Source organism: Vombatus ursinus, unplaced genomic scaffold (assembly GCF_900497805.2).
Source record: "Vombatus ursinus unplaced genomic scaffold, bare-nosed wombat genome assembly UNPS02014973.1, whole genome shotgun sequence".
Taxonomy (NCBI): domain Eukaryota; kingdom Metazoa; phylum Chordata; class Mammalia; order Diprotodontia; family Vombatidae; genus Vombatus; species Vombatus ursinus.
The window spans coordinates 9,417,744-9,441,589 of NW_020954751.1; positions in this window are offsets into that span (position 1 = coordinate 9,417,744).

Below are 23,846 nucleotides of genomic sequence, written 5' to 3' on the forward strand. Positions count from 1 at the left end.
TATCAACTGTGGAATGACACTTATTCTTATATATTTGATTCTGTTCCCTAGATATTTAAAAAATGAAGCCTTTATCAGAGAAATTTGCTGTAAAACATTTTCATCTCCTGTTCTTTTTCTAATTTTGGCTGCATTAGTTTTGTTTTTTCAAAAGCTTTTCAATGTTAGTTCATCATTTTTTTTTTACTTCCTGTGATTCTCACTATCTTTTGTTTTGTCATAAGCTCTTCTCTTATATGGCAAGTGCATTTTCCCATGCTCTCTTATTTTATTTCTATCACCCTTTATATCTAAATAATTTATCCTTTCTTAACCTTATCTTTGAATACAGTGTTAGATGTTGGTCTATATCTAGTTCTACTAAACTGCTTCCTGGTTTTCCAAGCAATTTTTGTCAAATGGTTAGTTATCACCCCAAAATCTTGGATCTGGGGTTTATCAAACAGTAGATTACTATGGTAATTTACCACTGTGTATTATGTATTCCTTTTTTTTTCTAAGCAATGGGGTTAAGTGACTTGCCCAAGGTCACACAGCTAGCAAGTGTCAAGTGTCTGAGGCTGGATTTGATTCAGGTCCTCTTGACTCCAGGGCCAGGGCTTTATCCACTGCACCACCTAGCTGCCCCTGTATTACGTATTTAATCTGTTCCACTGATCCACCACTCTATTTCCTAGCTATTACAAGATTGTTTTGATGATTTCTGCTTTGTAACATAGCTAAAAATCTGGAAATGCTAGACCACCTTCCTATGCATTTTTTCATTGATTCTCTTCATATGTTGACCTTTTGTCCTTCAAATGAATTTTTTATGACTTTTCCCTGGCTCTATGAAATGACTTTATTTTGGTATGACATTTATGATTTATCTATTTTATTGTTTTCCCCTCATAAATCAGGCTCTGTGTTTCATTTACTAGTTCAGTAATTTTAGAATTTTTATTTTTAAAAATCTCTCCTTTGATATTTAGGATTGTCATTGTGGTGTTTACTTGGGGATTTAAAATTCATTCTTTTTCTAGTTTTTTTTAGTTGCATGTTCAATTCCCTGATCTTCTCTTTATTTCTTTTGTTGATGTACTTGAATAGAGACATAAATTTCCCCCTAAGCGCTCTGTTGGTTGCATTTCACAAATTTTGTAATTTTTTTCTCATTGTTGTCATTTTGTTTAATAAAAATCATTGATTATTTCTATGATTTGTTCTTTAACCAATTCATTCTTTAGGATAAGATTATTTGTTTCTTAATTATTTTTTAATCTATGCTTTCATTGCCCTTTGTTAAATGTAATTTTTATCGGATTATGATCTGAAAGTGGTGCACTTAATATTAAGGCTTTTCTGCATTTAGTTGTGAGATTTTTATGCCCTAATATGTGGTCAATTTTTATGAAGGTGCTATATACTCCTGAGAAAAGGTATACTCCTTTCTATTCCCATTCAATGTTCTCCAAGGTTCTGTCATGTCTAGGTTTTCTAAGATTCTATTTACTTCCTTGACTTCTTTCTTAATGTTTCTTATTTTGTGATTAGATTTATCTAGCTCTAAGAGAGTAAATTTGATGTCTCCCACTATTATAGTTTTAATATCAATTTCTTCCTGTAATTAATTTAACTTTTCCTTTCAGAATTTGGATATAATTCCATTTGGTGCATATATGTTTAGTATTAATATTACTTTATTTCCTATGGTTTCTTTTAGCAAGATGTAGTGTTTCTTCTTGTTCCTTTTAATTAGGTTTATTTTTACTCTTACTTTGTCTGATACATTTAGTCCATTGATCTTTTCTTCTATTTTATAACTACTACTACAACTGCTATTACATTTAGTCCATTGATCTATTCTTCTATTTATAAATAACTACTAAATTATTTTGATTACTATTTTTAATGTAATTTGATAATTTTTATTATTTAATTTGAAGTCTAGAAGTGCTTTTTCTTTTATTATATTTTTAAAAATAATTATTTCTTTGATATTCTTCACCTTTTGTCCTATATAAATTATGTTATTTCTTCTTCTTCTTGTATTAAATATTTTTTAGGAGTTTGGTTGATATAACATTTAATTTTTAAATTGTTTCAGAAAATATTATCAACTAAGAGTACTAAATTTATCTCCAATGATTTTTCAGTTTTTATTTCTTTAGAGAATTTTATAATTATATTTATATGTTTTGAGAGGGCCTCGGTGGGGTTAACTAACAAATTTTACACTTTTTGTAATTATTTTTAAGGGGGAATTCTTTTTCTCTTTATTATAGGTCCATAAGGTCATCCCTTAAAGATGAGGAAACTAGAGATCAAGGAAGTTAAGTGACTTACCATAGGTCACAGGAGAAGTTAGTGATACAGGGGAGATTGAAATTGAGTCCTCTGGTTATTTTCTCAGATCTATATATCCAGCCCTACTTTTTCTCTCCTGCGCTCCAGTCTCTTATCACCAACTTTCTTTTGGACATCTTGAACTGGATATCCTGTAGATGTCTCAAACTCAACATAACCAAAGCCAAATTCATTATCTTTTCCCCCAAATCCTCTCCTACTTCAAGCTCCTCCCTTGCTGTCTAGGGCACCACCATTCTCCTAGCCACCCAAGCTCACAATGTAACATTCTCAACTCCCCTCTAAGCACTCACTCTATATATCCAGTCTCGTACAAAGTCTTCTCATTTCTGCTTTCAAAATATCTGTCATATATGATACCTTCCTTCCACTTACAACACTTCTACCCTACACTAGGCATTGGTTATTTCATGATTAGACTATTACAATAACCTTTCAGTTAGACTTCTTGCCTCAAGTCTCTCTTTACTCCAACTCATCTTCTACTCTATTGCCAAAGTGATTTTCCCGAAGTGCAGGTATGACCATTTCATCTCCTTTCCCTGCCCTGTCTCCCAAACATACACACATTCAATAAACTCCTATGACTGCCTTTTAGTTCCAAGGTCAAATATAAAATCCTCTGTCTTTCATTTAAAGACCTTCACAATCTGGCGCCTTCCTACTTTCCTAATCTTCTAATGGTCCAGTGACATAGATCTTCTTGCTACTCCTCACATACAACATTCAATCTCTAGACACCATGTCTTTCATTGGCTGTCGCCCATGCCAGAAACATTCTTCTTCCTCTAACATCTTAGTTACATGAATGTTTATCATCATCATATCATTGTTGTTAATTATTATTGGATCATACAGCTTTTCCCCTAAAATGAGTCCTCAGTCTTTGAATTAGTGACTGAGAAGTTTTTTTGATTTTGTTTTTGTTTTTTTTTGATGCAAAGTGGTGCTACAGAGATAAGGTAGAACAAGTTGCCTTCTAATCTTGCCGCCTTGTTGATCATCAACAAAATTGTCAGCTTGTGTTTTACCCTCCTAATTATTGGGGATGATGTACCAAGAAGAAAGAACAGCTTGGCTTCTCAATAATAGATTCCATTTCATTTGTGCCAGAGATCAAATGCTCCTTTAGCTTGTAGATTGGGAACCCTGGAGATGGTTTTCAGTGTCAGAGCATAATCATAGTGTCTTAAGACAATTGAGTGTCATTACTCAGACCATTAACCTAATCACAGTCACTTATTCGTGTTCATATCACTACTTGTTAACAGCTGACTGAAAAGAGATCTAAAGAATGGAAAGAAATCTGGTGAGCTGTCAAATTTCTCAACAGCTGAATGTGAGGGGACTATTTCTTCCCTCTACTGTTAGATATAGATGACAGAACTATATATATATGCAAATCTAGCAGATTAATTTGAAGCTAGGTTTCACCAGTGGTCATTATTGCTGGATACTTAATCAACTCTGCCTCCTCTCCCAGATCTTTCCTGACTCAATGCCTCTGATTATAGAAGGTACCTCCTAGGTGGAGAACCTGTGTCTGGCCTTCTTGGGAGTTCAGTATCAAAATGTAAAAATGGTAAGCTAAGTGCCTATTGAACATGCTAGGTGAACAGAAACAAATTAAAAAAAAAAACAAAACATTGGACCATGAGTCAAATATGCAAAGATTAAAATAAAGTTTACTTTTAGGCGTAAAAGACATTAAATAACAACTATTGACATTGATTTAAATTAAAGGAGGGTCCAGGAGTGAAATGAAAAGTCAATAAGAAGGCAATATATGGGGTAAATAATTAGATATTATTGAGTTTGTTTACCTTGGACTCTATCTAGTTATTAACACAATTGATGAATCTTTGAAAATGGCAGACAGGGAAACTGTGCTATGGCTCTTCATCCTCCTCAGTAAGACACAGTTGCTGCTATAGATGGCAGTGAAGAGTACACTGGCCTGCACAAGGTAATCATTTCCCATGAGGTATCCACACTTTTCTATGGAGTGCTCCAAAGATCTATGTTTGGCTTTGTGTCACTTAAAATTCATATTGATGATTCCTATAAAGGCACAGATGCCATGCTTATCAAATTCACAGATGACACAGCTAGAAGGGATAGCTAACACACTGGATTACAGTCAGGGTGGGATAAAATTTTGATAGGACATAAAAATGATCTGAATCCAAAAAATGAAATTGTATATGCATTAATGTAAAATCTTGACTCTGGATTTAAAAAATTGTCTTCACAAATATGAGATAAGAGAGAAATGATGAGACAGCAAGTTGTCTGAAAAACATGTGAGGATTTTAGTGGACTTAAAGCTCAATATATCCCATAATATCATAGATTAAGAGTTGAAAGGGACCTCAGCAACCATTTAGTTCATTTCCTCTCATTTTGTAGTTGAGGAGATGGAACCCTAGGGAGAATAATTTGTGTTTTTAACATTTATATAGCTTACTATGTGCCAGACACTCTGCTAAGCACCTTACAATTATTATCTCATTTGAGCCTCATAATAGTCCTTTGAGGTAGGTGCTATTATTATTCTCATTTTGTGGACGAGGAAACTGAGGGAACAGAGCTTAAGTGACTTGCCCAGGACACTTAGGTAGTAAACATCTGAAGAAAAATTTGAACTCAGGTCTTCCTGACTCCTGGCCCAGATATCTATCCTTTGCATCACTTAAACTTGCCCAAGAATACTTAGGTAATAAGCACCTGAAGTGAAATTTGAACCCAAAGTACTCTTTTTCCAGAGCTAATTCTCTTTCTATTGTATCATGTGTGATAAAGAAGCCAAAAAAAAATGCTAATGTGATCTTGGGATGCATTAAGAACTCCATAGCACCCTATTGAAAGAAGCATTAATCCTATTATCTTTTACCTGGTCAGACTAACAGATAACAGAGGTACTAATCAAAGATCAACCTATACACAGTCCAGGCATTTCTTTACAAAGTGAGATTATGTCAGCTGATTGAGTTGGAAGGGGAGATGGTCATTGACAGGGCAAAGACTAACCTTTGGAGCAGAGGTGTCAAAAATGTGGCTGGGAATTGCTGAGCATCACCATTAAATGTATATTTAAAATATAATATCATAATATATCAATATTAATACATTATCAATTAAATTAATTAAAAATTAATATTAATATAAATGGAATATTTTATAAAATAATTAAAATACAGTAGAACATAGATAATGTTAATGTGTAGTTTTCTAAATCAATATGTAGCCCACAAGGATCTTTATGTATAGTTTACTAGCTCCAATTTCTATTTGAGCTTAATACTACTTCTCTAGAGAATAAAGAAGGAATCTAGCTTCCATGATATTAAAAAGATACATAGAACTAGAGAAGGCAAAGCTTTGAAAAAGCTTTGGAAAATCAGATGTGAGAGGAGACAGCCAACATGAGACAGCTAGGTGGCCTAAGGATCTGTAGGTAGGAAGACCTGATTTCAAATTCAACCTCAGATAGATATTAGCTATGTGATCCTGGGCAGATCACTTAACCTCTGACTGCCTTAGTTTCCTCAACTCTATAATGGGAATAATAATAGCACCTGCATTCCTGGGTTATTGTGAATCTCAAATGAGACAATGTCTGCAAAATTCTTTGTAAACCTTCAAGCAATATATAAATGCCAGATATTATTATTAGTCAGTAGCAAGATTCCAAGAGGGATGCTGTGAGGGCTAATTGCTATGGATATGATGTTGTTAGCTGAGTCCACCACTCCCCTCACCCTACCACCACCACTATATACCCCAAAGTGTTGTTTAAGTAATTCTTTCTTTCCTTCCCCCCCTTCCTTCTTCCAGATTCACATGGCTTCCCCAGTCCCCTACTCCAGTATAACCAGTGTCCAACCAGACAGTGATCAAGTGACCTTCCAATTCAATTTGAATATTTTTTTCATATTAGATAAAGGGATGACAGATAGCAAACCCAATCTTTGCACTTCAATAGCTTATTAATAACTCTTTCACTTAGCCCATACTTTTGTGATTATGTCTACAAACTATTGGATCCTACTGTTTCATGACTTGTCTTTGGGTAGCAGGAGGGAGTTGGGGAGTTAGCTTTATTGCATCAGATTCTAAGGATGATGGCCAATGATGCAACACTGTCTCAAATTAATCTGGCTAGACTCCAGTCTGAGAGTGTAATTCTGAGACATTGTATCTGATAGCTCTTAAGACCTACTAGAGAAAAGACAGTCTTTTCACATACTCACACTGACTTCCAAAACACTTAACAGTGCATAGTCTGAAAACATTACAATTCCTTCCACACAGAAGGCTCTAAGAGATTGCAAGAGAAGTGACAAATAGGAGAATTTAGAAAATGAGGTACACCATTTACATACAACTTGGGAAGCTGATTTTTTTTTCCATTTGCTTTAGCACAATTAATAGAAAATGCATTACCTTGTTACTTCAAAGAAGGCAAACTCTGTGCCATTGTCAGTGTTCCTAGGGAAGATGATTATTATGTTAAATAGGTAATTAAGCTGTAGCTTCATTTCCAAACATTCAATCCTGTATCTGTTCTGCTGAGACAAGTTATTTCTTGGAAGGAATAAATACACCACCAGCAACAGCCGAAGAGGGTCTGATGGTCGCAGCTATTTGACAGCTGAAACAAATGGTCCCAGTATCTAAACACATCTGTCACATCTCAGCTTAAGCTAACCATCCATCAAAGTGTAACTGAAAGGGGTCTGTGTCCTCATAAAGTTGTTTTCAACATCTTGGAGCCCAACTGTCTCTCTCAACTCTGCAATCCTTATAAAGTCTGTATGCTGAAGACTTTGGCATCGGGCTCTACCCAACAAATTTCGTGTTTGCTTCTTCTGGGATCTGATCAAATATAATTAGCAAATTAATCAGGTCATGGCTCATGCTTTTGCTAACACACATGTTTTACATAAGTTTAATTTTTTAAATGAAGATGAATTTGGTGAAAATTAACCCCTCAGGGACTCTATTTACCTTGGTTTGGGTCAAATACCTCTATACTCACTAAGTCTCTAAACCATCTTTTCCAAAGCAACCAGATCATGACTGAAGGCTTCTGCATTCAATCGTTTTCACAGAAAGGAGAACTAGGAAGATTTCACCCTTTGTAGCTCTTGGCCAGCTATGCATATCAGGCTTGGGATAATATGTTATTTCTGACCTTAGTAGAAGATCCATTGCATAGACACAGAAGGCACAGGCCAAGGAGAGGGGCTTCTGCATGAATGATCTTATGGCCTTATGATCACTGGTTTCCTTGTACTGCAGTGATTTGTTTGCAGTTCTTATTTTCCTAATTAGACTTTAATAACCTAGAAAGCCGTATCCATGTTTTATTTCCGTGTGTGTGTGTGTACTGCAATGCATTCCCCAAAATAAGAGAAGGAAGCTCCACTTTCATAATCTAAAAGAAAGGAGTTGAGTTAAATAACATCTAAGGTCATTCCTCAGTTCTAAATCTTTTGATTCCCATACAGATTTATGAAAATGGGTATTTTTTCCTCCTTTATATTATACAGCCACATGCTATAACAGCCACTAGATAATAACTTAAGTTAAATTTTACCACTTAGGAGCGATACTACTTTTCTAAAAAAGAAATAAAAACAAACTGGTAACCAAACTTAGTTTGGAGGGTAGAAGGCAGAGAACAGAAAGTGATGGAATAAATAATAGTTAAAATGGAGGAATAAGTGGATCAAGGTGCCCGTATGGATAGGAAATTAAGTTTTTCTATTTGTAAAAAAAACTAAACAAACAAAAAATCCTTTGATTTGTTAAGATAAGCAGTAAATTTAAAGTGGTGAATAATAATGATCTTTGTCTATGTTTATAGTTGGAAGGAAGGAAGGGATGTAGGAAGGAAGGAATGAAGGAATGTAGGAAGGAAGGAAGGAAGGAAAGAAGGAAGGAAAATCTGTGCTTGGTCCTATAATCTTTAATGTATTTTATCAAGGAGATGACACACCAGAGAGTAAAAAGTTAACACACTAGATGATAAAGTCAGGATTCATAAGATTCTGGGCTAGCTAGAATATTGGGTCAAATTGAATAACATGAAAATCACAATGGGTTAAGTGTAAAATCATATCCTTGAGTTTTAAAAGTAAATTAACTTCACAAGTTCAAGATGGGAAAGCATGGTTAAATAGCAATTTAGTAAAAAGTCTAGGGGTTTTAATGAACTACAAGCTCATTATGAGGCAACCTAGGAAAATAATGTAACCTTAGGTGGCATTAAGTGAGGCATAACCTTTAGGGATAATGCAGCAATGGTCCTGCTGTGCTCTGACTTTGGCAGACCATATATCCAGGTTACTGCATTCGATTCTGTGAGCTTTCTTTTGGGAAAGATAATGATAAAATGGAGAGCATCCAGAGGAGAGCAACAAGATGGTGAAGCCTCAAGTTCCTGCCATAAGGTCATATGAGCATAGAATGCTTAGCCTAGAGAAGAAAAGACTTAGAAGAGACATGAAAGCCATCTAAATATTTGAAAGGCTATTATGTGGAAGACGGATTAGGTATGTTCTACTTGACCCCAGAGGATAGAACAAGGAGGAAAGTAGAAGGTGCAAGGTGGTAAATTATACTCAACAAAAGGAAAAACATACACGTGCATACATATATGTGATATAAATCCACAGTATGCATGCTTGTATACATATATATTATACATGTATACACATAATGCATATGTATACATATATAATGAATCCATATATATATGCACATACATACACACATAAATTAAATGTAGTAATAAACAAGAGAAAAAATTCTACATCTGTAGAGGATACATGTTTCCCAGAAGAATGGAAAAAAAGCAATAAATGAGTGGACTGTTTTTTTCCCTCTTTTGTACTTTCATTTTTTTCTATTTATATGGTGCTAATGTTCTTTTTCTCATTCCTTTTATTTTTTTGCTCTGTTCAAATCTACATTACAAGATGTTCTCTGATTACAATCTAAAAAAACTATACATTTGGGATATCTAGAGTAAGTGGGATGTTTGATGACCCTCTGTAACTAAATTTAATTCCTTTTTATTTCTGCAAGTAAGTTAGGTACTTGACTCAATTCACATCAATGAGTTTCCTAGTCCTATGTTTGCAAAGGCCAGGAGTAGTTTCATGTATCTATCACGGTGGTCTCCAAAGTGGTAGCAGTCTGTGAACGTATGCTTGGAAGCGGATAAGTCACATCCAATAACCAATCTTGTAACTTATTTCCAACACAAACATACCTATCCTTCACCACTCCCCCATTTTAACTCCTCCCACTTTGTTCAGGCTCCTAATGTGCCCCAGGTGTTGGCTCATCAGGGCAGCTATAACCTAACTGTACCACGGGCACCCATGGCAGAAGCTTTGCAAATACAACTGGGAAAACTCCATCTCATCCTCTCATCATACTTGTTCCCCTCTAGACCACCCTGGGAAAGGGAGTGTGTGCTCATTTTTGTTTGTTCTCTTATTTACTCATGGGAGTATAGTATCAAAAAAAGTTTGGAGACCACCAATCTAGAGGACTATTGTGAAGGAGAGGGAATAAATTTGTTCAGTGTGACTCTACAGGGGAGAACTAGAATCAATGAGTGGAAGCTATTGAAATACAGATTGCACCTTACCATTAGGAAGAATGTCCTAACAGTCTGATCATCCAGTGATGAAACAGGCTACCTTGAGAGATAATTAGCATAAATTGGACCAATTGCCCTTTGACCTAAATCAATCTGTTGTGATTTTGTCAATGAATGAAACATCTGAGCAGAGGCTAGAAGACCACTATGTGGAATTCCTCTATTGGGTGAGTAGTTGGACTGTATTACTTTGAAAGTCCCTGCTAATCTGAAGAGTCCAGGAATAGAGTTTATTTTTTAACAACTTAAAATTATGTGTATATATATATATATATATATATATATATATAATTTATTCGATGTTAATATATTATGTATAAACTATATTTTGTTATATATGATAAAATAAATATATCATAATTATATAATATATACATTATATATGTAGTTTATTCATGTATATTATATTATTTTAACTTTATAATAGTAATAAGCATTATTAATCTCATTTTTCATATGAAGAAAATGGGGTTCACGTTATTTAAATGACTTGTTTAAAGTCAGGGAGTGAGTTGGTGGTGAAAACTGCAACTAGATATCAGGATTGCTGACTTCAAGTACTGTTTATTTACATTATACTACATTGTCTCCTTACTGGACACACTAGTAGGGTTTTAAGATGCTACTTTGATCTTTTATTTTATTTATAACCTTCTTAGATATTCAAGAGAATCCAAAATATCTTAGCACTCTACTTTCTCAACTTTATTTGCCCTACTGGCATTCTTCCAAAGAACCCCTATGCTGCAACCACACTGGTTTATACTATATTTTCCAAACATGTTGCATATATGTAGGTGTAAAATACATACATACATATATATATATACACATGTATATGTAGATAGTGTATATATATACACATATATGTTTATATATTATATATAATGTATTCATTTTTGCCTTTATGCCTATGTTAACACACATCATTTGTCTCCCTACAGAGCCTTCGCCACTCTTCTCCACCTAATTAAATGCTATCCATCCCTTAGGACCCAAATCCTTCTTGAAGACTAGTCTGATTGCTCTAACCCACATCAATCACTCCTTCTGAACTGTCATATTCTATTTTTTTTTTAGCTAGACAATGGGGTTAAGTGACTTGCCCAGGGTCACACAGCTACTAAGTGTCAAGTATCTGAGGCCAGATTTGAACTCAGGTCCTCTTGATTCTAGGACTAGTGCTCTATCCACTGCACCACCTAGCTGCCCCTGCACTGTCATATTCTTTACTGTCTATATGGCTTTATGCATATGATAGTATAATAATCAAACCCTTGTCATAGCTGTGGCATGGAGTGGAAAAGATGTCTTCATCTAGCAGGTGCTTAAATGTCTGTTGAGTTAAATCTCCTCTGTCGAGTCTGTTCAGTTGTATTCAACTTTTCATGACTTCATTTGGGGTTTTCTTGGCAAAGATACTGGAGTGGCTTGCCATTTCCTTCTCCAGCTCATTTTACAAATGAGGAAACCAAGGCAAACAGGGTAAAGTAATTTATTGAGGGTCATATGGCTAGTAAGTGTCTGGGGTAAGAGTTAAACTCAGGAAGATGAAACTTCCTGATTCCAAGTCCAGGGGCTCTATCCACTGTGCAACTTAGTTGTCCTGAATCTTCTCTTCTCCAGGATAAATATATACTGTTTTCTTCAAGTAACCTTCATGTGGCACGGACTGGAGGCCCCATCACTCTTTTGAATGCCTTTGTCTGAATACTTTCCAGATGATTGGTGTTTATGAAATTTGGAGTGAAGAACTGAACCTGGTATATCTGATCAGGTGTAGGTGATACAGAGGAGAAAATAGCACGACTATCATTTCTGTAGTCCAAGACTTGTCTTCAGGAAGATTAAAAATTCAGTAGAGGTTTTGTTTTTGGTTTTTTTTTAACCACTATATTACACAATTGACTCATAGACCTTGTAGTTCATAAAAAATAAGACTTTTTTTTCCAGACCAACTGCTAATGTAGCTATACTTTCTTCATTCTTTATTTATGAAGTTAATACTTTGAAGTATAAGACTTTATTTTTTTCTATATTTAGTTTCATTTCAGAATATTTGATCCAATATTCTAGTCTATGAGAACTTTAGGGGTGATCCTTTATATAACATGCTATCTCTCCTAGCTTTAGGTCATCAGAACATTTGATAAATACTATACCTTAACCTTTATCCATCCTTGAGTCCTTGAGCACTCCTCTCGAAACCACCTTCTAAGTTGATATTGAATGATTAAAACTGCTCAAAATGTACCCACCTACACTATCATGTGGTCCACATGTCCCCAACTTCAAATGCTTTGGTAAAATTTAGGTCAACTATATCTTAAGCTTTGTGAGTCTTTCAAAAAAGAAAGAAAGAAAGAAATGAAATTCATCTTTCATTACCTGATCTTGATGAAACCATGTTGACTTCACTCTTTGTGACCACCTTTTGATTCTTTTTCTAGATGTTCACTAACTATCCCTTTAATAACAAATTCTACATGTTTTAGGAATTTAAATTAAAGTAACTGGTCTATAGCTTGTAGATGCCATCTTTTTTTTTTTCTTTTGTTAAGTTGGGGCATTTATCCTTCTCTATTTCTGTACTACTGGATTATTAACAATTCACTCTTAGGTTTTACTAGGAAATCTTCTACTTACTGTTTTAAAGATAGAGAATTTGTGAGGACGAAACCCCCTCCCCCCAAAATTTCTTCTTTTCAAGTGACAGAATGGACAACCCACAGTGAGAAAAATTATACAAAAAATCCTTCTTTTGGTAAGTCAGACAGGTAACACCTGTGAACAAGTTTATTACTTACTTTTTCAAGCCTTGATGGTTTCCTTTTGACAAAGGTATGCAAGCCATTTTTACATTTCCTCTGACCCAGACTTGTGCCAAATAACTATGACGTTTCTCTATTCAGAGAATACATCAATAAAATTCCAATTATGACTTTGGTTCCAGTATATCACCAGAGATGAGATGACCTCTAAGGTATTTCCTAGCTATAGAATTCAATGTTAAAATGTAGCACATAAGGTCCCCTGCACACATGGGCCAGTAGAAAGCTGCCCCAGGTTCAAGTCATTCTGTAAATTTCATTCAAAATCATAGCTCAGTAGCTGACATTTAAATATTTACTTTTATTAAGTCAACCAGAAAGGACACATTCATTCAAAGTAAGTTACATTTAACCAAACAGTAAAATAAATTAAATGACAAGAAAACACAGTGGTTATGCTGTCCCATGTTTTTATATAACAAGTGGAGGAGTGGAAACATGTAAGAAACACATATGATCAGAAAATATACCTGTAGGTAATACATGTAGCCAGAGAACATGTATGGCACACATGGAGGAAAATTCATAGTCAAAAGGCATACACAGCCATATAAACTCATACCAGTAACCCTGCAGAGTGCCAATTACATACATCCTCTAATAAAGTCATCAAGCTTCTCTCTTGCAGGCATTGTGTAACATTTCTAGGCTGAGCAGTCTATCTTTGGTAAATGCTGCATCTTTACTATCTCCTTTCTGCTAAATGTCTCACTGATTTTGGGGGTGTTCACTGAGCATCTCTCTGGTACAATTTGCTGTTATTCAGCCACTTAATGTCTCTTTTAAAATAATTAATTAATAAATTAATTAAAAATTAATTAATAAATAAGTTAAAAAATAAATTAATGAAAAATATTTTTAGTTTTCAACCTTCATTTCCATAAGATTTTGAGTTTTAAATTTTCTCCCCTCTCCCTCTCCTTCTCTCCCAAGGGGGTGTGCAATCTAAGTTCTACTTATATATTCATATTAAGCATATTTTTCCATTAGCAGTGATGTAAAGAACAGTTAGAACTAATGGGAGGAACCACGAGAATCAAGCAATAAAACAAAACAACAAAGGAAAAGGAGAGCAAATAGTATGTTTCCATCTGCCTTCAAACTACATAGTTCTTTCTCTGAATGTGGATAGCATTTTCCATTGCAAGTCTTTTGGAGTTGCATTGCTGAGAAGAGCTAAGTCTATCAAAGTCAGTCATCACACTGTGTGGGTGTTATGGTGTACAATGTTCTCCTGGTTCTGTTCATTTCACTCAGCACTAGGTTTTTCTGAAGTGTGCCTGCTCATCATTTCTTATAGCACAATAGTATTCATTACATTCATACACCACAACTTGTTAAGCCATTCCCTAATTGATGGGCATCCCCTCAATTTCCAATTCTTTGCCACCACGATAAGAGCTGCTATAAATATTTTTTTACATGTGGGTTATTTTCCCATTTTTATAATCCCTTGGGATACAGACCTAGAAGTGGTATTGCTGGGTCAAAGTGTATGCATAATTTTATAACCAGAATGGTTGGATTAGTTCACAACTCCACCAACAATGCATTAGTGTTCCAATTTTCCCACATCTTCTCCAATATATTTAATTTCTTTCAATCTGTTCTTTGTTACCATCTCCTGAGGCACAACCACTTATAAACCTCTCTGTTACATGGGAGAATCAATGTTTTTTAGCTCATATAACTCTAAAGGCTAAGACAACTATACCTAGCCAGGCCCAGCTAGCAAAAAGAGCAGAAGCCTTTAGCCTAGAATTGAATTTTATTACCTCATCTAATTCTTCTTTGGTTCCCACTTGAAGTCTTTGTTTCCTGTCAACTAGCTGACCTGTATTTAGAAAATTCCTTTTATTTCTTGTCATATCTCTAACCACCCATCTGCAGCTATTCAGACCATTTCAGGTATGATTATCAGTATCAGGAGAATTCATTTTATACTTTTTTTAGGGGGGCGGGGAGGATGGACAAAGTAGTCAATAACTATAGAGAACTGTGAGTCCTCTAGTACTCGAACATATTGCCATTCATTTTTGGGAATCTGGCTCGACATTCCATAAGCAAATCCTTAATGGATTTCCAAATGATTGTGCTCTCACAGCATCTGCTAATCTGGTCTTTAATCTCTGATGTTATAAATTATATGTGTACCGTTCTAATACAGAGGCAACTGTCACTAACACAAGATAGAATTAATGTATCTTTTGTACACCTGGAAATGTAAGGCACATTTATAGGTCTCTCCTGGTCTGTGTTGTTGTTGGTGGTGGTGGTCCTTTGTTTCTGAAGAGGACCAATGACATCATGGTGTAATGTCTTGCCTTGCATGTGAATTTTAAGTAAGGTAGAGTTATACAAAGTCTTCAGCCTCACTTTCTTCCAGTCATCAAAGTCCAGTGGCAAGACAAAAGTCAGGATAGCTGGTGATGGCCCAGGTTGCAGTGGATAAGTTTGATACTTTCAGTATCTGATTAAACTTTAGGGCTCCACAGCACCTGCTTCACCTTCATGGTTGTTGTAACAAATTGTTTTCATTGGCCCATTTCATCAGGGAAAGTCTTTATATGCTTGGGATAGACATCCCCCTCATTACCTCACTGAGGGATTTGAGGCATGTCAGTTATCCTCAACCTGGTTTAGCCCATCTGCTGAGAGGGTTTTATTAAGGCATGGCCACTGGGCATGCTACAACTTCTTGGAGCCACAGGTAGAGCTGGGTGAAAGGTGGATGCCAAAGATGGAGGAGCAGCTCTGAAAAGGGCTCAGCAAACCCTCACGCCAGAGGTGCTAGGGCCCCCTGAACTGGGAACTAGTATGAAATTAGCTGAGTCAGTTTAATTCAAGTCAAGCATTTATTCATTGCCTACAATGTGCAAGGCCCTTCAATAGTAACAATCATAACAATAAAAGTAACAATAATAGATCCCATGTACATAGTTAAGGTTTGAAATGCTTTAAATACATTATCTTGTTTCATAATATATTAGGGATACAAAGGGAAGAAAAAGACAACGAAGGCCAAAATGACCAGGGAGGAATTTAGGTTATTTTATTCCAGATGATACTGGAGTTATTTAGCAAGACCTGACATCTCTGACTTGAACTCTGGACCTGTATTTCTAATTGCCTACTGGATATTTCCACTTGATTGTTCCCTTGCCATATTGGACCCAAAGTATTTAAAACTGAAGTCACCTTCTATTCACTTGAACTAGATCCTTCTCTTGACTTCCTTATTTCTGTTGGTGGTATAGTCTTCAAAGTCACCCAGGCTCAAAACCTCAGAATCTTCTTTATCTCCTCTGATTCTCTCATGACCATACATCCAAAGGGTCACAAAGTTCTATTTTTTTGTTTGTTTGTTTGTTTAAGCTTCTCTTGCCTCTCTAAATTTGCACACGTGCCTTCTTGAGAGTCCAGTACACCACCTGGAATGAACTCTTTCAAAGCATCTAACGTTTGGCAGCTTCATCTTTATTCGAAGCTCAGCTCACCAGACAATTCCTATAGGGAGCCTTTAGTAACTCCCCTGGTCACTAGTGCTCTAGTCCTCTGAAGATTATGATGTATATGCTGATGTTTACGCATTGCATCCATACAATAGAATGTCAGTTTCTGGAGCTCAAGGGCCATTTTTTTTGGTCTTTTTGTCCTGAGTATTTAACACAATGCCTTATAGGTCATGGGTACTTAATGAATGCTGGCTGAATTGGACTAGATCAGGCATTCAAATGTTCATGGAATTTGAAAGTTAAAAGCAGGAGAATAGGAAAGAAGCTCTGATTTTGTGTGATTTTGTCTTGGTGAGGAAGTCCCTCCATGATCATAAGTTACAACCACTTTATAATTCAGTAGCTAAGTGTTAGGAAGTGGTCTCAGGCACACAGACACTCAGAGACTGTGACCTGCCCTGGTAGCTCAGCAAGGACCAAAGGTGGGATAAGAGTGCATTTTTAAAGGCTCTACACCTATAATTCTATCCACTATATTATTATGTCTCACGAATGAATAATGAAGAATGATGCAAGGTATAAAACAACTTAATACAAGAATTTTTTTGAGAGGTGGGAAGGAAGAATGGGATGTAGATCTGTAATTTCATTGATGTGGGGGATTACCAGTGAGGAAATATTATCCATTGATGCAGTGATTTAATTTAGAGATCTTGTGATAACAATTGTCTATAACATACAGATATATCTATGAGAATTAGGAGGTTATTTAATGTTACCCTCAGTAACACAGCTGGTAGAATTTGAACTCAGATCTTCTTAACTCCACTATCAACTGTTTATCCAACATACTACACTGAACTGTCAAGAGATGTTGTGATAATTATTGCCCATATTTTATCCTACTGTGTATTTTACAAAGTACTTTGGCCCTTTGAGGATATGAGACCCTAGTGAATAGATAAGGAAAATGAGGATCAATGAAACTTAGCCACTTATTTAACACCACAGAGTAAGTAAATGGTCACTATGGGATGTGATTCCAAGTACTACACTCTCTCCTGTAGTGTCCACTTGAACAATGCAGATAGTAAGTATTTTTTACTGTAAGGTAGGAGGTATTCGAAGATAGAGAAATCACTAAAGGCTGGGGTAGTTCTAAAGTTCTTTAGGGTGATAATAAAAGTCAATTCAATTAAAGAAGGATTTATTAAGCAGCTGCCTTATGCAAAAAATTGGGAAATTTGAGCTATTGTAGACCTTCAAGAACTGGGAAAATTTGGATGGATAAAAGAAGGGAATGCAGCTACAATCACATTCTGTATTGAAGGAGGTATTATTTTTGAGAGTAAATAGCTGTCCCAATGCAATAGACAAGCTGAGATGATTTGACACTCAGTTTGCTTTAGGTTCAGTCAGAATAATAAAGGATCTTGCCCTAACTCTGATTAGGGAGCAAAAGAGGAAAAAATTTTTGTCATTATTGAACCAATAGCCTTTTAGATCATGCATGTCTTGGATTTTGATGGACTGCAATGGGCCTGTATGATGAGAACTATTTAGGTCACTATATGTCAAAATTTTTCCATCTATGACTCAGTTCAACCTTCTGATGCATTTGACATCTCAATCAATAGCTATTAAAATGAAAACGTCTGTTCTCTCAGAGATTTCTTTTCCCTATGTGGACACATACTGCTTGTGAAGTACAATGTGGTACGAAGAGGCCATTGAGTTTGTGTGTTCACAACCTAATTTTGGATTCCTCAAAGCAACATTATCTTTGCTCTATGAGGATATTTATTTCCTGCTTTGCACCTTCTTTTCACACAGATTGATGAAGAAATTTTCCTGGCCTTCTGTGCAGCAAGGAAGTATAGAGGTACTATTCTGTTATGAATTCTAGACCCATTGTTTCAAAACCCAGCCCAGTTCTCTATCCACTGCGCCAACTAACTGCCTCATTTTAAGATGTATAGATTTGCCAATATCTTGTTACTAGACACTGCACAAAGTGAATTAAACATAACTATTGCCCTCTACATATTTGCAGTTTAAGATAAAAAGCAATAATACTGATGAAAAAAAATGTAGAGACAAATAATAAGGACTGAGTCAATTCATGAGAATGTAAAAATGGATCAAATGTAGATAATGTTTTAAAAGGGGATATTCAAAGGTTGGCAGAATGTGGTAAACACCAATCAATCAATCAATAAACATGTCTTAAGTACCTACTATGTGCAGGCACTATATTAAGTGCTGGAAATACAAAAAGAGGAAAACAAAAACAGTCCCTGACCTCAAATATGTACAAAGCAAACTATGTACAGGATAAATAGGAAACAATTAATGATAGAAGGCATTGCAATTAAGAGGAATTGGGGAAGGTTTCCTGTAGAAGGTGGGATTTTAGTTGGGTCTTAAAAGAAGCCAAGTAGATCAGTAGCTTGACCTGAGAACATTCTAGCCAAGGGGTGCCACCAGAGAAAATTCATGGAGCTGAGAGATGGAATGTTTTACTCGTAGAATGATAGGGAAGCCCGTGTCACTAGATCAAAGAGTATGTGTAGGGGAATAAAGTCTAAGAAGACTGGAGAGATAAGAAGGGCTAGGTTATGAAGGGCTTTGAACACCAGAGTTTATTTGATCCTGGAGCCGATAGGGAACCATTGGAGACTATTGAATGGGGGAAATGGAGGGGGGCACTATCAGACCTCCACTTTAGGAAAATCACTTTAGTGCCTGAATGGAGGGTAGATTGGCAGGCAGAACCACAACCAACTATTGCAATAATCCAGGCATGAAGTAATGAAGGTCTGTACTAAGGTGGTGGTAGTGTCAGAGGTGAGATATATTGAAGAAATATTGCAGAGGTAAAATCAACAGGCCTTGGCAGCAACTTGGATATGGTGAGTAAGATATAATGAAGAATCCAGGATGACTCCTAGGCTAGAGGGACTGGGAGAATGGTTTTACCCTCTGCAATAATAGGGAAGGTAGGAGTGTGGGAGCATTTAGGGGAAAGGATAATGCTTATTGTAGAGGGGGAAAGTGAAGTGTTGCATTAGAGAAAGTATGTTAAGACAGCATGAACTTGTTTCCTGTTTCCTGTGGAAATTATCGGCCTCATGCTTGCTTCTTGGACTCACTATCCCCAAGCAGGAAATAACTTTGGCCACAAATAAGTCATTATCATGAGTACTACAGATAAATAGAAGCACACATAAATTCAGTGATAAGGCCTGAAAAACACATTTTGTTATGGCACTTACCCTTGGGAATGGTCAGGGAGAATAACAAAGAGGATTTGGGGATTTGAGATTCAAAAGGAATGGAAAGTGAGGGACTTGTTCCAATGATTCATAGGATTATTCTCTATCTTACGTCCCAAGGCCTGAGCGCTGTGGTAGTGAGGTAGATACCTTGGCAAGAACTAATTCACATGTTTAAGAGAACTGTCCTTTGGTACCTATTTCTATACACATGCCAAAGCTTGAACTCCAGAAAAATATTTTATGTAGTGTGTGTGTCTAGAAGTTTCTTGATAAAATACAAACACTTGTTATCAACAAGTCAAGCCAACAAGCATTTATTAAGCACTTACTATGTGTCAAACACTGTGCTAAGTATTGGGGATACAAATACAAGCAAAAAGAAAGACAGTCCCTGCCCTCAAGGAGCTTACATTCTAATGGAGAAAGTTGTTCAGTATTTTTTTAGTCATGTTTGTCTCTTTATGGCCCCATTTTGGGTTTTCTTGGCAAAGATGCTGGAATGGTTTGTCATTTCCTTCTCCAGCTCATTTTACAGAAGAAGAAACTGAGACAAATAGGGTTAAGTGGCTTGCCCAGGGTCACACAGCTAGTAAGTGTCTGAGGCTAAAATTGAACTCAGAAAGATGAGTCTTCCTGACTCCAATCTTGGCACTCTATCCAATGTGCCACCTAGCTGCTCATAAAAAAAGCAAAAAAAAAAGAGCTGAATGAGTGAACACTGAGCTAGCCTAGGCACTTCCTCAAAATAGAGGTTCCAGGAGAAATTCACTAATCAGAGAACAAGGCTGCAGGGGCAGAGGGATCTTCCAGCATAGGAAGGCTGCCGGGATCTGGGGGAAGAAGTCCAGAGATTCAGGGGCAAAGTTAGGAAAAGAATAAAGGAGTGTCCATTCAGCTAAATGAGACTGGAGTAGTTGTAGAATGAACATTTGACTATGACTGGGAGTCAAGATAATTAGGTTATCTTTTATTAACATAATTAATAAAATAATGTAGCTCTCATTTATATAGCTCTTTAGGAAGGAAGCACGGTTTAATGTATACAAAACTAATTTGGGATCGGCAAGAGCTGGGTACAAGTTTTGCCTCTGATAAATATTGCTTGTATGACACTGGATGAGTCACTTAATCTCTCACTGTCCTAGGCAACTCTGCAGAGAAGGTGCTAAACTGTTTTGGTGAGGAAATACCTCACCAGAAATTCACTGTACTTATGAAATTAGAGGGAGGTCTGACTTTAAAAGTGAGTGTGTGTTTGTTGGGGTAGGTGGGGGAATATACAAAGTGTTTTACAAACATTATCTCAATTGATCCTTAAAACAACCTTGTGAGCTAGGTGCTGTTATCATCCCCACCGAGGCTGTCCAAAGTGGAATAGAACCGGGCCTTCCCGATTACATTATTGCATCTACTATGCCATACTGGCTTAGTTAAGTGAATATACTTCAGTGAGGTTCCACATCCTCAGAAATAAAGTGAGAAGGGTGAACTAGATAATCTCTAAGATTCATTATGGTTTCTACTTTACGCAACTCTAGAATTCTTGACCATTCTAGTGAAGGTGTTATTCTTCTCAGGGAATACAATGTAACATAATGTCTTCATTCATTTCCAGAAATTCATTTCAACAAATATATGTTAATTTCTTGTTCTAGGCACTAGTAAACAAATAATTGAACAACAGACACAGGTCCTATTCTCAACAATCTTCCAGTCTTCATGGGGCAGAGGGGTGCAGGGGCGGGGAGAGATAGGCTTGTAGACCAAAACACCACCAACAACAAACAAACTATAATATAAATTGTTACTCTCATTTACAGGCTCATATTATGAAAATGTGTATTTGCTTAAGAAGAGCTGTAATTAATGATTCTAATGGCAGCATGTTGGGGGAGATACTTCTGGTCAAGGATGGCTTTTAAATAACCTGATTTAGATTACTGATAAAAGTATACCTGGCATGTTTGTCCATGTTCTGTCCTAATTATACAGCATAGTATCATAGTTTCCTTCATAAATACATTTTTTCAATTTCCCATTTCTTCGTGCCTGTCATATTCTCTTTCGGACCCTTGAATCCCAGGTATTGATTCAAAGGACACCTATGAGTCCTGGTAGTCTGGCAGATACTCTCTGTGCAAACCTTCACACATGTAAGCTTGGACAAGGAAAGAAACACATGCATTTGACAGAGCACATAGATTTGATTCTTTCATTAAACCACTCTAATAGAATAGTATTAATCCTTTGTAATACAGTATAGCTTTAGTCTGCATCTAAGGAAAGGGAAGGAAAGAAAGGAGACAGGGAAGAATTGAAAAGGAGAAGAGGAAGGAAGTGGATAATATGGGAGGGAAAGAAATAAAAGGAGAGGGGAGTAGAAAGGGGGGAAAGAAGAGAAAGAGAAGGAAAGAAAGGGATTAAGAGAGAAGGAAAAAGTAGAGAAGAAGGAAAGAAGAAGAGAAAGGGAAAAAGGGACAGAAGATGAGAGGAGGAGAGAAGAGGGAATGGGAAAATGGGAAGGCTCTTCCACTTATCTTCAGTCTCATCCTGTAAATTATCTCACATAAAAGAGGCAAGAAAAAGCTTTTACAGTGGAGGGGAAAAAGGAGGAGGTGAGAGAGAATGAATGAATCTTACTCTCATTGGATTAGTTTAAGGAGGGAATAACATACACACTCAATTGGGTTTGGAAATCTGTCTTACCCTACAGGAAAATAGGAGGGGAAGGGAACTAGAGAGTAGGGGGATGATAGAGAGGAGGGCAGATTGGGAAAGGGAGTAATCAGAAGCAAATACTTCTGAGGAGGGACAGGGTCAAAAGAAAGAATAGAATAAATAGGTGGGGCAGGATAGGATTAAGGGAAATAGAGTTAGTTTTTCACAGCATGTCTGCTATGAAAGTGTTTTGCATAACTGCACATGTATAACCTATATTGAGTTGCTTGCCTTATCAATGAGGGTGGGTGGGGAGAGAGGAAGGGAGAAAATTTGGAACCCAAAGTTTTAAAAACACATGTTTAAAAAAATGTTTTCACATGCAACTGGGAAATAAGAAATACAGTAAATGGGGTACAGAAATCCATCCTGCCCTACAGGAAAATTGAAGGGGAAGGGGATAAGAGAAGGCGGTGGGAGAGATAGAAGGGAAGGCAGACTAGGGGAAGGGGTATTTAGAATGCATGCCATCTTGTTGTGGGGGGAGGGGTGAGATGGGATGAAAATTTGGAACTCAAAATCTTGTGGAAGTAAATGTTGAAAACAAAAAAAATAAATAAATAAAAATTACAATGAAATGTCCAAATAAAATAAAATAAAATGGAGGTTTTCAGAGGAAGGAGCCAAAGAGCCAGAGAGACAGAGCATAAACAATAATCTTAAAGAGTTGTCTGGGTCATTGAGAGTTCAAGTGAAATCTGTGGTCATATAGTCACCATGTGTCAGAGGCACATTTTGAACACAAATCTTTCAATAAGTAAGTGGCACAGTAGATTAAGCACTGATCCTAGAGTTAGGAAGATGTACTAATTAGTTTTGTGACAGCGAATGAATCACAAACTCTGCTTCAGTTTCCTCATTAATAAAATGGGCATAACAATAGCACAATGCTCTCATGGTTGTTGTGAAGTTCAAATGAGATAATAATTGTAAAATGCTTAGCACAGTGCCTGGCGCAGAGTAGATGTTACATAAATGCTAGCTATTTTTCTTTCTTCCTTTCCTTTTTTCTTTCTTTTTTCTTTTCTTTCTTTCTTCCTTCTTTTTTCTTCATCATCACAATCATCTCCCTCCTTCTCCTCCTCTTCCTCTTGTTCTTCTTCTTGTTCTTGTTCTTCTTCTTGTTCTTGTTCTTGTTCTTCTTCCTTCTTTCTTCTTCTTCGTCATTGTCATCATTGTTGTTGTCATAGCAAAATGCTTTGCAAGCTCTAAAACTCTATATGAAGCTAGTTATTATTATTCCTGACTCTAAGACTGGCCCTCTACTCTTTGTTGGCAAACCACATTGTAACTGGTAAATATTGAATTGAATTGTATTAATAATCAGCAAGAAGTCTAGTCCTTATGACAAAGCAGGGGACTAAGGAAACATGGAAGTAGAAAGCTAAGAAGAAATGCTGAGATCTAATAACTAGCAAAAGGGAAACAGATGAAAAAAAGAAGAAAGGTTGGAAATTGTAAAAGAGCAAATATTATCCAGGAGGCTAAATTTCAGAATAAGGAGACAATATGATACAGTGGCGAGAGTACAGACTCTCGA